The sequence below is a fragment of the Xyrauchen texanus genome, chromosome 44, assembly GCF_025860055.1.
Source record: "Xyrauchen texanus isolate HMW12.3.18 chromosome 44, RBS_HiC_50CHRs, whole genome shotgun sequence".
NCBI classification, from domain to species: Eukaryota; Metazoa; Chordata; class Actinopteri; order Cypriniformes; family Catostomidae; genus Xyrauchen; species Xyrauchen texanus.
In genome coordinates this window covers 23,184,236-23,202,141 of record NC_068319.1, presented here as the reverse complement: position 1 = coordinate 23,202,141, position 17,906 = coordinate 23,184,236, and the positions used below count along the sequence as shown (strand labels likewise).

The 17,906-nt window shown below is 39.9% G+C and overlaps 1 pseudogene; it reads left to right on the top strand.

Moving 5' to 3' along the window:
• The window catches only part of LOC127636642 (myeloperoxidase-like), a 37,007-nt pseudogene extending 21,275 nt beyond the window's left edge, over window positions 1-15,732 (top strand).
• The last annotated feature ends 2,174 nt before the right edge of the window (window positions 15,733-17,906 follow it).

Below are 17,906 nucleotides of genomic sequence, written 5' to 3'. Positions count from 1 at the left end.
CCTTGTTGGCCAGGTCCACCGCGTCGGCCACCCTGGTCATGGCCCGCAGCTGCTCATTGCGGACGTGGTCGATCCTTTTAACCCCGACCATGCGGCGCTCGATTGCGCGTTCAGTCACGGCCAGCTTTTGTCGGTCGGCCGCCGTCGTTGCCCAGGTCTCGGCCCCGTAGAGCATGGCCGGCAGGACGGTGCTGTTGAATAGGGCGGCCCTGATGTCCGGGTCGATGGCTCTGTTGGTGGCCGTCTCGGCAATTGAGCTAAAGCTGACCCAGGGTCTGGGAACTGGGTGTGTCATTGTCAAATACAGAGACTTTCAAAATGTGTAGTGATGTGGGGCACCAGGGACAGGGTTATGAAACACTGGTGTCAGTAATGAAGTATAAAAAAGTGCTCAAATGAATCACTAAAACAAACTACACATGGTCATTGCAATTGTACTTGCTACTACACTGTAATACTACAGTGCACTATTTCTAGGTCACTATTTTCACCTATTGTCAAATTTGTGACATTGACCATGTTAACCCCTTTGTACAAAAAGTCAGGTTTACTTGATTATATTGAAGCACACAAGATACTCTTTGGAATATTCTCAAATCATGCTCATATACCATGAATCATCAGGTTTTGCACAAACTTCTAACATACAGGCTGTCATTAAAGCAAATGGGGGACATGCCAAATATTAAAACATTCATGTTAATATTTCAATTATACTTTTCACTCAACTTGCTATGGTCATAATATATATGTTATAAAACAAAAAACAAAAAATATTGTATAAGATAAAATGAAAATTGAAGCATTTTCAGTTGTGGACTCCCAGACCCCACAATATTACTAACAACTGTATTTATACAGTTATTGCAAAACATGAGAATCAGTGCTGTGGACTGAACATGAAATCAGTGCTGTGGCCTGCAACATATGAGGATAGAATCTCACAGCCAAAAGGGTGGGATCCAAACACATTGCACAATGGTGCATTACTGCCCCTGGTATGATGGAGATACTTATAATAAGCTTACTAATATGCCCTTGACAATCAAGTAGGTCACAAATCAGTTCACAGATTCTAAATTCTGTCATTTTCGTTCCAGGTCAGACTGGTTTCCATTCATATTCACTGCAGATGCTGACATAGAGAATGATACTGACTTCACCTTCATTCTCACCATCTTTGGACTCTTACGCCCACCTCACCGAGCATTAGGTCTTTCAGCAATGGCCTCAACTGTGATGAGAGCTGTGAGCGCTCCGAACCTTGCTTCCCAATTCCCAATGTTTGTACCTTTCATGTCATGTCCACTTGTTTACTTCCATTCCTATTTTGTTGTGTCTTTTATGCTTTTTTTTAATTTTCTGAACTCTGAGTCCTGACACCTGTCTCCCCTTCTTCCGTTCAACACCTGTTTGTGGTTCCGGGAACACAGCCATTATCTTTGTTGGTGTCCCCAAAGCTCTAACAGCTTTTCTAGATGCTGGGCAAGTTTATGTGTCAGAGGACAGTAATTTAATATAACAGATATGCTTGGTCAAGAACCCCTAAATCGTTCTCTTTTTGATACTGGTAATCAGGGAAAACCTGTCACACATTGTTGGCCCTGATGCTTACAATAAACACCTTGGCCATCCATGGTATGATGAAAATGTGGACCCCTAGCATCGCTAATGTCTTTGCCACTGCAGCTTGCCATTTTGCCCATCTGGCCATCCAACCCATCATATTTCGTCTTGACAAAAATTACAAGAACCATCCTCAATTTCCAAGCGTGTCCTTCTTTGAGGCCTTCTTTTCTCCTTGGAGACTGATCTTTGAGGGTAAGTTTGAGACTTGCACTACTTTCTAAATGGCATAAAAGACTTAAAGTGTGTCTCCAGTCTCCAGTTTGAATTCACAAACTGTTCTGTGCATTTCCACTGCAGAAAAGGAGTTGTCAACGTTTTAACAGATGCGCAACATTGTAAACTGAAAAAATGCCTTTATTATTTTAAATATGTTTTTATTCAATGCCTTTAAAATATTGAATCTACTTGGCTACAAATGTTTGGATGAAATAATGGTTCCTCTGATTAAAACAATCACTTTTGAGCCATTTCAGCGCAAATACATAATCATCAGTATATTGAATATCCTCAGTAGGCTGAAAAATATTGAGATATAATTTTGTAGCCATATCACCCATCCCTAACCCTAAGATATAGACACTGTTGTTAAGATTTGTTGTAGTATACTCACTGAGCCCTAAAATTGTCCTTTCAATTTTTCTTCTCATGAGGTTGTGTGGATCCTGTTTTCCGAGGACTGATCGGTCGGCCAGCAAAACTGAACACACAGGATCACATGATGGTGAATGCTCTTAGAGAGAAGCTGTTTGCTTTTACAAGACACATTGGTATGGACCTGGCTTCACTCAACATGCAAAGACGTTGTGACCACGGTATACCAGACAACATTCCAGTCTCTTAAAAAGTCTTGACCCTTTAAAAAAATAACCACATGAAGCCAAACTTTATGCTGCATTATAACTTAATTTAGTGATCCATGTGTTTTTGAGAGAAAACTTACCCAATACCTACCCTTTATTCCTCATAAGGCTATAATGCATGGCAGCAGTTCTGTGGACTGTCCACCCCTCGGAATGAGCAAGAATTGGCTGTGGTGATGAACAACACTGAATTAGCTCGCAAGCTGATTGAGCTTTACAGAACCCCTGCGAACATTGACGTTTGGTTAGGAGGCATCACTGAGCCTTTTGTACCTGGTGGTCGTGTTGGTCCACTTTTTGCTTGTCTTATCTCTATGCAGTTCCAGCACATCCACCAGGGTGCCAGGTAAATCTCTGTGCATTTAGTCTATTAGTCTAGTATGTGTGTATACTCTATGTATATATATATATATATATATGTATATACACACACACAATATCACATTAGTCTTCTCATTGCTGGGAAGATCCAGCCTGCTGACTCATGTATGTCGACAGCGAAGTAGAAGGTTTCTATATGAGAGATGAATTGCTGTCTTGAAGGAAGAAAATCCTGAGGAATGGTGTTTGCGCATCCGCTTTTATCCCAGACAGTTTTGCACCTAAAAGGGGGGCTTTTAAACACCATAGCCAATTTTAGAATTGCCGTTATTGTAGAAAAGTTTCAACTAGGTCGCATAGAAGGACCAGTGTCAAGTGTGCTGAGTCATAAGGGAACTCGGTTTCTCCAGATCAATCCTTCACTCTATATGTGATCAGGTGCTTATTCACAGCCTCTAAAGCGGGAAGTGAATTCTCAAGCAAGTCTTAATGACTGCTTTCCTCTGTGTCCAGTGGCGAAAAAGAAGTGCGATTTAAGAACATGGTATGATGTTGGAGCTTAATCTAATTTCATCTACACTCTGACATTCATTTCAAAAGTCAATGTTTCTCAAAATCAGTTTTGATAATGGAAATTGAATAATATATACATTTTCATGAATATAATTCTAGTGTTTTCATTCATTTTTTATTTCAGTTTATTAATTTAGTTTACTCCCTAGTAACCTGGGTTACGCTCTCCCCTCCTGAAGATATGTATGTCCAGTTGTATCTTCTGAGTTGAGTAATTACTTATAATAAGGGAAACTACTAATAAGGGAAACACATGTGGCATTTCCAAGGAGGAATTTTAATGGAAATCTGACTCTTCTAAGGATGTAGTGAATGCTGAACTGAGTCTGTGCAACAATGACTGTATAACCGAGGTAAGGGGATTACCTAAATGAGGGTACTGAAATCTTTTTGGTGGTTTGTGTTGTCTCTGAGAACACTTTCTCCATTATGATGCTAAGTTACCACCATCTGATAATTCATAGGGTCTCTCTGTCACGGTTTTTAAATCATATGTCTCTTCCTTGTCTCGTGCTTTATTACTTGTGTGTGTGTGCGTGGATGTGTGGGCGTGACGACTCGTTACCGTGATCAGCGCTCAGCCGCAATCACTCCTCTTCACCAGCTGTTACTCATTTCAATTCCCTTTAAATACTCACCACTTTCTCATCTCTTTGTCAGATCGTTTGTTTGTGATGTCCGGTTGTGTTGATCCCTCTGAGTTCCAGTCCAGTTGTCCCTGTTTCGTGTTCTGTTGGCTGTTACCCGGATTTGTCGTGTTTGTTCAGCACTCCTTATCACTCTTCTCACCCCATTCATCTACCATTGGAGCCCCTGCGTTACTAAACCTTCACCCTGGACTTTTCCCCAATCTTCACATTTTGACTGTCAATAAACTTATTGTCACTTGCAACTTGCTTCCTAGCTTCATTCGTGACACTCTCAAAGGGGTAGTTTCACTTTGTGGCAGGTTATCATTCCTTCCTTCTGCTTGATTGGAAGTAATAGGTGATTGTTCATTAAGCTCATTTGTTTCTTGCATTTGTGCTGCTGACTCTAACTCATCTCTTTCCAAATCATCATCAGGCACATTTGTTTCTGTAGGATCCATAACATTTTAAATTAACAGTCTTATCCAGTAGATTTTCATGTCCATTTTAAAATTCAGGTAAGTCAGGTGTTATCTCTCACAGGTCCCACTAGAACAGGCTGCAGATCTTCCATAACAGTTACAAGTTCCTTCCCATGAAAGTTACATGGGATCTGTATCTGTTGTCAGTTGACTCAAGTAATTCAGTGATTCTGCATTGGGAGAGAATTCTGGTCTCAACTTTTTGTAATCTTTAACATGATAGAATTCACAGCCCGCGGACGGGCCCTTAAATGTACAAAATAGAAGTATGCGATAAACAAAACTGCTGTGTGTTACATTGGTACACATGCCACATATCTTTGGAAAGCTAAATTTCTTGATTTTCTATTGATATAAACCATTTTAAGATACAATCACAACAGCAGGTACAATCTATATCTTTGTCAGACCACCAACATATAAACAACCAATAACAAAATTTAGGCAACTCACCTATGAAGCATCATAGTATTCCACTGATCCATAACTTTCCGACAAAAACGGTGTTGTTTCATTATCAAATGTCCAAATGATCAAATCAAGTAAAATGTTTAGTCCAAATCACATTATTACATCAATAAATATCCACAGACTCTTGTTGCATCATTTCAAAGCACCTGGCAGCTGTACCTAAACTTTCACATATTATCGGTAATAACTTCAGTTCAGATGTAAACATTTCCTATATCCGGTATCAAAATGGAAGCACGCACTCTGACCTTTCGATTGACACCTCATTTGACCCAATAGGAGCTTCCATGTCCTGTCCAAAGCCTTCAATACCCAACCACAGTCTGTGTCGAATGTAAGGGCATACCCACTTTCCTTTGTTTACTGATCAAACCAATTACATCGAAGAGTGGAAGTGACTGACGCATCGTATAGCCAATGAAATTCTGAAAACAGTGATATGCAGCTTTAGTGGGAAGATTAGAGCATGGTTCTGTAATGTGTGTGCGCAAAATTGCCTTGCCATTACCGAGTGTGTCGTGCGTCTGTGCGTAAAAATATTGGAGAGCTGTTTTGGAACTGTTTACACATTTGGCGATTTAAATATGGTGAAACGGATGCGAAAAACAGGATTTTCACCCCAGGATGTGATATAAGAAGGTATTTACTGTGGAAATGATGAGTTTGGAGATGAAATTTCTGAAAACAATACGGATAATTCGGAGGCAGAGGAAATGTTTATGGAGAGATGAGACATTGCTCTGGACAAGTAAGTGTTTTCTTGTGTTTTATAACATATATACTGTATATTCCGCATAAATAAGCTTTAGTTTGAATAATGAATACACATTTTGTAATTACCCTTTGTCGTGTGTTTCCTCAGTGAGTGTTTGAACCGTTTGTGCGTGTTTTTTGTATTTGTTTGTGCGTGTGTGAGGTTTTAGTTCATTGTTTCAGATCTACTGACATGCTATATAGATGTTTTGTATATTTACTGTAAATATGTATTTATATATATATATATATATATAAATGGACGCGAAATATATATATAAATAAATCAATAAATATAAGTTGAAAATAAGAATATATGTTGTGTTTGAGAGTCTATTTGTTACAATGCGGGGAGGTGGGGGAGGGGTAGGCCCATATATTTGTTACAATGCTGAATTCATGGGGGGAGGTGTAGGCCCATCTATTTGTTCCATAGTACATTGGCAAAGTATACAGTATTTACAGTAAATATACATACAATAATACATATTTACACAGTCGAAAAGAAAAACTATATATATATATAGAATACAGAAAAGATGGAAAAGTTGTGTCTAGCTTTGTAAATTACATTTATTTATTCTCACTGAATCAGATAGCGATTGGGAGCCGGATGCGGGCCACATAAAGTGGAGCAGCAGGACAGCACCTCATCAAGAGAGGAGGTGGCAGAGTTGGGGTCTCACTCCACAGCCAGACCCGTATCTCCTGCTCCACGAAGAGCACATCACAGGCCGTTGCACATCACCAAATCTTGCACCGCTGGTCGTCTGAAGTGCAGGCAGTGTCATGCAAAGACTCCAGTGAAGTACTCTTCCTGTGATGTGCCTTTGTGCTTTGTACCCAAATGTGACTGCTACAATGACTGGCATGTTGCTAGAAACATGTACAATTTTATAATGGTTTGTAAATACTTTGTGTAAAAATTCATGTAAATAGTTTGTGTATTTTTTATATAAACAAATTGTCCACCATAGCACTAGTTTTGACTCTTTTATATGCACAACATTTAGTTTCAAGAAGGAAAAGGCACTCTAATGTGTTTATGCATCAGTTACTCTGTGTCAGCAAAACTAATAGTGGATCTGAATATGGAATATGATAGCTCTAAGTGTCATCTTTCATTAGAGCCCAAAATTATGACTCTACGTTGAAGCGTTCAAAAGTAGTAGCCTTTTTGTCCTAGGTTACCAAAGGGTCCTTTTGGAGTATCCAAAAGGCACTTTTGTAAAACGCCTGGGTGTACCCTTAGAAAAACATATGTAAAATATTCATTTTTTATGGTATTGTTATAACATTTGAACTTGGACTAGGTAAGGCTTCATGCTGTGATCCCATTGTGTTCTCAAGCTAATAGCTACAAGTTATAGTCATCTGCAGGCATCTGTATGCAAAAAAAAATTTTAGGCGGAAAAACAAACTTCTATTTCATTGTGTTCAAACTTCTGTTACTCAAAATCAGTAGCACTTACAGTAATTCTGACTGCTGAGGAAAAAACTTCAGAGTGTCCCCTTTCAAATGTGACCAAAACCATGCATGTACTCCAAACGGTTCAAGAACAGCTTTAAATTTACTCTGGGTATGCCTTGATTAGGCGTTTTAGGCTAATTTTACAGGATTGGGAAGGTCCATAATAATCATCTGGGTCATCTTCTGAGTTAGAATGTTCAGTTATTGTTTCTGATCCTTCAGCATTTTAACATGGGGGTGAGCTTGAGTTCTAGGTCTAAGAGGCATTTTTTTCCCTTTTTGGTTCCTCAGGTTCATCTAAAGGTAGAAATCCACAAGGCAACAACAAATTATGCTGCAAGGTACGAAGAGGACCGTCCTTTCCTTTGGTTTGGTGTACACTGGTAGATCCTTGGCCTTTCAAGCTATCACATGGACATCACACTCCCACTTGTCAGCAAGCTTGTGTTTCCCCTTATTTGGACATTCCTCTCCAGAACACGATCACCTATTTTGAGGGTGGAGTCAACAACACTTTTGTGAAATCTTCTCTTGTTTCATTCAGCGACCTTCAAATAATTCCCAGTGGTGACTCTGTAGCTTATCTCCAGTTGACTCTTTAGATCATTTACATACTGAGAATGAGACTTGGATGTGCTACTGATAGGTAGACAAAAGCTAGGGCAACTAGTAGCTGAGGCTATCTTTCAAACACCAGTGGGTATGGTGTAAATCCAGTCATCATTCCGTGTACAATTGTATGCGTGCACCAGCGGTTTGACAAAATCTTTCCAGCAGGCTTTTCCTTTGCTGTCTAGCATACCCAACATCTGGAGAAGGGTCCTATTGAAACGCTCCACTGGGTTCCCTTTTGGACAGTATTGGGTAGTTCTAACCTTTCATATCCCAAAATGGCACAATGGCACAGCTCTTTAATGGTGTGTGTCTCAAAGTCTGGGCCTTCATCGCTATAGAGTTTTTCCGGGAATCCGTAGTGCATAAGAAAGTTGTTGGACAGGCATCTGCAGTAGCTAATGTCTAGGCCAGGTGAGTCAAACTCAGTTCCTGTAGGGCCGTAGCCCTGCAGAGTTTAGTTCCAGCCCTGATACAAAATGCCTCCTTGTAATCTTCAAGCACCTTTCCTGAAGACCTTGATTTGCTGTTTCTGGTGTGTTTAATTAGGGTTGGAGCTAAACTCTGCTGGACTGTGGCCCTCCAGGATCCGAGTCTGACACCCCTGGTCTAGGCTTTTTGATTTCATGTAGGCACTGCAACAGCATATTTGGTAAAGGGATCTGTAATCACCTGTATATCTTTGTTGTTATTCTGGTCAGTTTCCATCAACAAAAGTCCATACAGACTAACTTCATGGTCTTGATTCACTAGTGGTGCTGCTCTTTCTGGTGGTGTCTTCCTTCTGACACAATGTTCACAAATCTTTCTTCTTTTTAGAATTCTCTGGCCAGTAGAACCTGCATCAGATGAGTGTTTCCATAGTGATCCATATCATCATGGATGTTTGTTAGAACCATTTTGCGGAGATCAGCAGGCAATGCTAGTTGGTACATCAGGTTTCCTTGATCTTTTCCTCACCTGAACAGCACTCCATTCCTCAGTTCTAACTGATTCCATTCTTTGAACCACAGAGCTATATCAGAAGATTCAAATCTCAAGGTAGAATGTTTTTTCTCAGATATAAGGTGCTTTAATTTCTATATTGGCTCTTTGTCTTTCCTCTTGTTGAGCCAAGGTTTCAACTAGAGTTACTGAGGGATATTGAGGTTCAATGGTGTCTGACAGACTTGGTGTCTTTCACAAATAGCTTTCACTGCCTCAAGCAGAATTGTTGGTTGTTCTGCTTCTGCCAAATTGTGAAGGGTGAATTGTCTGATTCTCTCTCGTTCTTTTTAGATGCTAAATCATCCATGGGCCCAATGTGTGGGTGTCTAGAAAGTCCAATCTGCATCTTAATTTCGGCTGCCAGCTTGAGCTTGAAGGTGAATTTTAAAAGACTTGACAGCTTAGCGGATGTCAGAATGTACGTCAAGGTGTTGTTGCCATTTACTACTGTGAGCTCAGTTCTGTACAATGATCGATGAACTTTGCGGTGACAGCCCACTTGAGTGCTAAAAATTCCAGCTTATGTGCAGGGTATCTGACTTCACTTTTTGTCTGTCCTCTGCTTGTTAAAGCGATGACTCTCAACTGTCCTTCTTGCTCTTGGTACAGTGCAGCACCAGGTCCAGTGGTACTGGTGTCAGTGTGCAACATGTATGGGAGTTTGGAGTTGGCAAATCCCAACACAGGAGCAGACGTGAGATTATCAATGATGGTGTTAAATGCCTGTTGACATGACTGTGTCCATTTCTCTCCAAATTGTTCTTTGCTATTTAAGTACTCTTTGTGTTTGTTAGTCTCTTTCTTATTGCCTTTTTTAGTGGAGGGTACTCTCCAGTCATGTCATTAAAGGGCTTAGTGATCTTAGTGTAATCTTGCACAAACCTTCTGTAGTATCTGGAGAACCTGAGAAAGGATCTGAGGTCCTTGAGGTTCTTGGGTGTTGGCCAGATTTGGAGAGCTTTGATCCTTGTTGGGTCTATTTCGACTCCATTCTTGGATACTATGTGGCCTAGGTATCTGATGGACATCTGAAAAAACTTGAATTTTTTAGATATAAGTTTCAGTCCATATTCTCTCAATCGTTTGAGGACATGCAAGTTGGGACTCCTGTTCTTCAAGAGTCTTAGAAAAGACTATGAGATCATTAATGAAAACAAGCACTTCTTTTCTTTTAAGATCTCCCATGCACCTCTCCATTAATCGTTGAAACGTGCTTGGCGCATTCATGATTCCTTGCAGCATCCTGTTGATTTCCAGAATCCTAGGTGACAAACAAATGTAGTTTTCTTTTTATCAACCTCTTCCATCTCAATTTGGTAATAGCCTGATTTAAGATTGAGAACTGTGAACCATTTTGAGCCAGTCAACACTGAGAAAGCGTCTTACAGATTTTACAGGGTATATGCATCCTTTATAGTTTGGGACTTCAGCTTCCTGAAATCAATGCACAAGCGCACAAAATTGTTCTTCATCCTCACCACTACTATGGGGATGTTAAGTGAGATTATGAATCTTGGATGATACCAGCATCGAGAAGCTCTTTGAGATGTTTTCTGACTCATCAACGTCTTGAGGGTGAATCTTCGAGCTCTGTGTTTGAAGGGTGTTTTGTCACTGAGTGTGATGTGATGTTTCATTTTTTCAGTGTGGCCAAAGTCAAGATCATGCAAGGAGAAAACTTCAGGCATGGAATTCAACATATCTGTTATTCACTCTTTCCATTTCGATGGCAGAGTGGAATATCCAAAGTCAACGGGTATCTTGGATATGACAGGTTTCACTTTTTTATTTAAAGTGTTACATCTGGAACAATATTTCTCCATTACATGCTGGACAGCATGCACTTCAGCACTTTTTGGAGGAATCAAAAGATTGGTTTGAGTTTCATTTTTAAGCACGACCGGTAACTGAACAGGAAGTTGTTTCACAGGTAAGGTATACAGGCATCTGGTGCCTAGTAGATCACCAGGTAAGAAAGGTTTTGTTGGTGGCTCTATGGCTTTCCACTTTTCAAAGCAAGGGCCTTTTACTTGGAAAAGTCCATCAATTACTACTGTACATCATCCTGCTAGCACAATTTCAAGCTTGTTTCCTTTTATCTTCACCCATCCTAATGTATCAGTGCATGCATGTTGTCTTGTTGTCTTTCAAAGATTTGATCACTGCTTGATAGCCATGAAAGGAAGATTTTGGGCTGACTACATTTCCTTGAGTGCAATTGACGTATAGGACATCTAGTTAGTTGGTGCCAATAAGAATTTGGGGCACAATTGTCAGATCTGGAACTACTAGTGCTAAAGTGGGAACTTCTGCTTCAGTTCCAAGGAACTCCTTGGGAAACTTAAGTCAGCTCAACATAATCCAGGTAGGGCACAGCTAGTCTGTTGGCTCCTGTCGACCTCCACGTGATGATCCAATGGCCTCAAAGAATATTGTGATAAGTGACTTTCATAATAGGACTGGTCACTTGAGATCCTGTATTCAAGAGGCACTTCTTTTCCTACCATAGTAATTCAGAGCAGTACATTTGGTCCCCACTAGTCCTGCTGGTAAGCCATGGCAGGGGGTTCCGTTATGAACATGCTGGGTGAGTGCTGGTCTATATTTGTTTTCCAGTCTTCATCCGCCCTGTGACTGAGACTGCCTTAAGTTTAAATGCTGTATGGTTACATCATTCTAAAGATCCCTCTGAGCTTGTCTTTCCCTCAGTTTATGTCACTGTTCTTCCACTATAGAAGCATTTGGGACATTTTTGCAGTTGATGGCAAGATGACCATCATCTCCACAATGGAAACAATACTAGGGACGAGGTCTGTTATTCATTGGTACCATGTGTCTAGGCGGCTCATTCACATGTTAATCAACTGGCTTGGATTTAGAAATTGTAGGAAAGTCTCTTGAATGAAGAAACTTCTCAGAGCAATTTTTCTGTATTCTTGGGGAAACAATTTGGATTTGGAGGCCCGACATTTGCTTTTTTTTAACTCTTTCAACTTTTTATATTTGATTTACATATGAGCTGTCTTCCACTTTTTGCACTGGTACTGCTTCCATAGCTGCAGTTTGTGCCTGAAACTTGGTGACTTCTTTCTTAAGCATATCCACTTCAGACATTTAGGGTGATGTGTCTTGCTCTTTTGTTTAGATGACTTCTGCTTGGAACTGGCTTGAGCCTGGATATCAGTTTTGAGCTCATGGGACACCACATTAAGATAAGTAGACTGACTAGGAGATGATGGTCTTGAAGGAACTGTGCAAAGTGCTTCAATGCTATAAACACTGACAGTAACTTCAGAAAGTTTATGTGCTTTAATTTGTAGTGACACAGGCCAAACCCCATTCATTATTCTGCCTTCGCACACCACATCCCATCCTGTGAGTGACGCATCTGTTGTTACCACTTTCCCGAGAGAGAACGCACCCAAAGAGGTACCCACATGAAGGAAAGCTATGATTCCCTAATAATGAAAGTGTGCATCCCTTCTGACGTCACTCTCACTCTGCGGTTTAAGTGATGCCAGGGATAAAAGCGCTGTTCTCTTATAAAATGCTCTCTTATTCGCATTAGTACCTATGTAATGACTGACACTGTAGAAGCCATCAGACCCACTAGGCGTAGAACAGGCCTGCATTAGATTTTTTCAGTCTCTGAAAAGGGGAAAAACAACTGTGAATTGATCTGATGTGCTCCTCTGACAGGAGTTCAATCTGAGACCCAGATATATTATTTCAGGGAAGCACACCAGACAGCTCTTTGTCTTGTTTATTTTGAAGTCTAAGCAATCTAAATGAGACACTACCAGCTCTTGTATATATCTACACCAGCTGCCATGACAGAGCACAGAGAAGTAAACTGCCCAGATAAGCATACAATCTGAGACCTGTTAATCTCAGCAGTGTCAGTGCTGCTTCCACACACTTGCTGACAACTCTATGTGCTAATAAGAGTCTGAACCACTGATCTATATATATAACTGGATTGCTCATAACGTCACAACAGTGAAGATACTGCGCCGCCATCTTGGTATTCCCTAACATTCTGTACTCTTATGGGTCTCAATGGGAAATCGTCTGTTTTGGTGAGTAATTTTTACCTATCCAGTCACATTAAAAAAATGTTTTTAAGTCTGCATATATTGCATCACAATGCAATCTTCCAAAATAATTAAATATGTAATTAATTATTTATTTGGACTATCATATTTCCCCCCTGCTTATTGTAAGTTTGAACGTGGTATGTTACTCTATTGCATGTTACTCAATAGAAACAAGTTAAAGAAACTGAGGTAAGATATCAGTAGACATTATCAAACATATGTTTTGCAGGCTTTAAAGTTTTTATTCTGAATACATAATTATGCTTTGTAGTTTTGTTTACGTTGAACGTGCATTGTGGTTATTTTCTTAGTATAAATACATATTAGCTATGCAGCTAACGTTAATTTAGGAAAATAACCACAATGAAAAACAGTATAACTCACCAAATTAGCTTTTTTGGTAAAGTTGAATATCTACTTGCAGATCAACACCGGTTACATGTGATGAATATAATTTGGGCATTAATTCTCTGTGTGTAATTTGTTCTTTTTGCAGTGCACTCCTGAATACGGCCCAGCTCACGGGCATAATTTCTAAAGTTATCAATTGGAATTGACAAGGAGCACATTGTAGAAGTTAAACAAGGTAAGTTTGCAATTTGGATTTCAATAAACATCCCTCTGAATGTTAGATAAAACTGGAATTGGTTTTCAACAGGTGGAAAGAGCTGTATGAGGAGACAGTTGTCAGCCTGGCTTCACTGAAGAGCTGTTTTAACAGGTAAGAGAATAGACAACATTAGCTGAGTCAAAAATATTATACTATATGTTTCTATTTTGAGTTTGTATGGTAATTAATCGTCATATTCATGAAACACCTAAAACAGGCAATTAATTGTTTGACAATTAATTGTCAGCCAAATTTCACAATTATGACCCATAATTTTAATTATTAGGTTCCTACCTAGTGAATTGTGTGGCAGGGCGGAGGGCGGGGCCGGGTCGTGATCCTACACACCTGGTCCAGTATTAGGCTAATCAAGCCTCTGAGAGGGATAAAGGTCGACTGCAGAGGGTCGTGCGGGAGAGAGAGATTGTTGCCCCGGCCTAAGTCAGCGGTGGGGGCATGTGGCATGGGGGGCGTGGTCGTGTGTCGGTCTGCAGGAGAAAGGAGGAGGTGACCTTGACAATATAAATAATATTTTTAATGATAAACTTAAAAGACAAACACACACACATGACGGACATCGATCTCTCTCTTCCGCTCGACCCTCTGCAATCGACCTTTATCCCTCTCAGAGGCTTGATTAGCCTAATACGGGACCGGGTGTGTAGGATCACGGATTGTTTTGTTAAAAATGTGTATGAAATTTCAAACATTGTCAACAGCTTGTATCATTATTAAAAATGTGATTTCATTATGTCATATAAATTGATAAAATGTGAAATTTGTAAATTTTTAAAAAGCTAAAATTATATTAAAATCACAAAGAAAAATATAAAAAAAAATTGCAATATACTATATTGCGTGAATATATATATGAAGTGCCCCCCCCAGTTTGCTTAATATATATTTTGTTAGTTATATTATGCTTACATGTCATCAAAACTGGCGAGTAAAAACAAAAATGTATTAGCCAATGACACTTCTTTCTCCTACATGATCGTAGAGGGCTGAAAGGGTCTACTTAAATGTACTAAAACTGCAAAATGCTGCATTTTAAATACTATTATTACATGCGGATTAATGCAAACATTACAAAATTTACTTAAATTCTTTTATAGACTTTAATAGGGTCACTGGCTGGATGGAGCGGCTGTTCCATTCCTAATCTGGATCGACCACAGAAACGGTTTCCCCTATTTTTCTTTGTGCTTTCCCTTTCCTTGTGTGTTTGTTTTGTTTTCTTATGGGTGTCACTCTTAAAAATAAAAATTCCCCAAATTATTCAAAAGCACATTTCTCTAAACTAAGTGTTGTAGTATAACCAACAGGAGACCACTGAGGTGTCAAGTGATTTTGGTGACACTACACTGTATGAGAGTAAAGTTATTTCATATTTTCCCCAATAAAAAGTCCCTAATATTATGCAAAAACACATTTTACAAATGAAGTGTTGTTGTATAACCAAAAGGAGACCACTGATGTGTGAAGTGATTTTGGTGATAGGCTGTATTTGCATTGAACTGTATTGTCTCAGAAACACACAACACAAACATCTGCATTCACTCCAACAGCTGAAGAAAGAGAGCAGCTCCTCTATCACTAAACTCACGGCAGCTCCCAAATAACTGCAAGAAGAAAATCATGCTCTCTGTGCACAGCCAGCCAACAGAGACACAGAGAGTAAAGAAACAAATCTCTCAAGAAAGTTTCAAGATGAGATCTACAGGAGAATATCTGAGATAGTACACCTCGCTGCAGCACTACAATGCCTGCATCCCAAAGAAATTACACTTGCACAGACACACAGTCTTCATCGAGCACACAGACACCTGGAAAACACAGGCCTCATCACCCCAGCCTCCTCACTGTAACCAATCAGACCCTGGTCCAAAAGTTTCCCACTTGTCTCTAATGGGAAGTTCCTGGACCCACAGAAGCTCTTCGCACATCAGAAAGTTACAGAGAAACGATGCAGCACAACAGGCCACATCCACCAGCTCCTAAGAGACTTCTCTGGAAACCCCACATGTGTGATTATTCACACTGGGACTAATGACCTTCACTCACTGCACAACAGAACCGCTGATGCTGTGAAGAAAGTTGCAGAAATCACCAGCAAAAAGTTCTTAGAAACCTGTATTGTGAGCTCCACACTCCTGCTGAGGAGCGACTCACGCCTCATATCATCAACAGCTTCAATGCTGAAATCTCACAATAATGTTCTACACTCCCCAATGTAAACCTGGCCCACCACCACCACATCAGCCTCTATGATGGACAAAGACGGAGTACGCATTTTTGCAAAGAATCTAAAGTATGCTGCCCTGGGCCACAATCCAACATCACTAAGCCCCTTTCCAATGACACCAGCATACTTCCGGTCCATCCACCTCTACATGCCCAGATATGCCCTTTTGACCCCGGTGAGGAAAGACAACAGCTGGACAATCACCTTACATCATCCAGTCCCACAAACACATCTACCTGAGGCTCCTTACACACCTGTATACCCACACTTACCTGCTCCACATCCACCTGCTGGCCATCAACCCCCAACAAGGAAAAGGAAACAAAAAACGGCCCACTGGCACACCTACACTCAAGGCAACCAATGAGCTGGGGCACATTAAAGAGATGCTACAAACACTGTGCAACCAGCTATTACAGAAATAAGAACACTATTCACACATACACACACACACACACACACACACACACAGCAAAATAAAAAGATTGCTTATGCATTTTGTGCAAATAATTGTACCCTTTGTTTAACAGAGTGATTGCCGCTGGTACAAAACTGTTTTTAAATCTTGTGGTTCTGTAACCAGGAACTTTTAGCCTCCGTCCAGAGGGGAGATATTCAGAGGATGTAGGCTATCTTTTTTGATAGCCATAGCTAGCCGCTGTAACTGTTTAGCATACAGGAATGCGGGGTGCAGCTGGGGCTCCCCAGTCAGCTTACTTGACCATTTTACAATTTGGTTTAGGCGATTCTTGTGCTTGACTGAGACACAACCAAACCATGCCACTAGGGAGAAAGATATGATGGTTTCAATAAAAGCATGATAAAATAATGTCATCATAGTCTTGTCTATATTAAAATGGTACAATTTTCTCAAACAGTATAGACGTTGTTGTCCTTTTTTACAGAGAGCCTCACAATTCTCCTGAAAATGTAATTTAGAGTCAATACTTGTCCCTAGGTATCTATAGGATTGTACTTGATCCACTAGTTGACCAGTTATAGTTATAGCCTCATATCCTGGAGTTTTTCCAAAATCAATTTACATATCCTTCGTTTTGGATATGTTCAATTGAAGGTGCGACTCCTCACACCATCATTTTTATGCCTCTATCATTTTTATGGAGCAGACTTACTATGACAGAGTCGTCCGCATATTTAATAATGGTCCTATTTACATATTTGCTCTGACACATGTTTGTATATAAAATGAACAGAAGGGGTGAAAGTACACACCCCTGTGGTGAACCTGTAGAAGAGCAAAGCTGACCAGACAGAGCTCCATTCACCTTTACTTTCTGTGTCCTGTTTGTTAAAAAATCTAAAATCCATCCAACAAGATTAGGACAAAAATCAAATTGCTCAATAAGACGGTTGGCTAAAATATACGGTTGAATTGTATTAAAAGCAGATGAAAAATCGATAAAAAAAAATGTGTGCATGGGACCCACTTCCCTCAAGATGTTTGAGGAGCAAATGAAGCAGAGTGAGAGTGGCATATTCTACACCCCTGCGTGGCCTGTACGCAAATTGCATGCGATCCAATGCATGTTCAGTTATACTTAAAATATGTGGCCTTATCAATTTTTCAACATTTTTCATTAAAATTGAAGTGAGAGCGACAAGTCTAAATTCTTTTAGAGTTTTAGAACTACTGCATTTTGGAACTGGGACCACTACCGCATCCTTCCAAATTTTTGGTACATGTTGCGTATGCAGGGATTTATTAAAAATATATTGGAATATGTGACTCAGCTCTCTTGTACACTCCCACAAATGTTATCAAGTCCATGGCTTTTATTAATCTTTGTCCTACTAAAGACATTTTCAACATCTTTATATGTGATATGTGTTTGTGTTGGAGTCCTTGGGCCTCCTGGCTGAAATCATACTTATCAAAACATGTATAAAAAGAGTTGAAAGCATTGGCAAGCTCTGGCTACTATTACTGTGCTTCTGGGTATCTGCTATCGTTTTCATACAGGACCAGGCAGAGCTAAGGTTATTTTCAGCCAGACTTTTTTCAAGTTTACACTTATGTCTTTGTTTTGCTTTATATATCTCACCTTTAAGCTCTTTGGTGGCTACATGTAGATCAGAGGCAGTTCCCTGCTTATGAGCATGTCTTTTTTTCTGTATGTTTTTTATAGACCTATTTACCCATGGTTT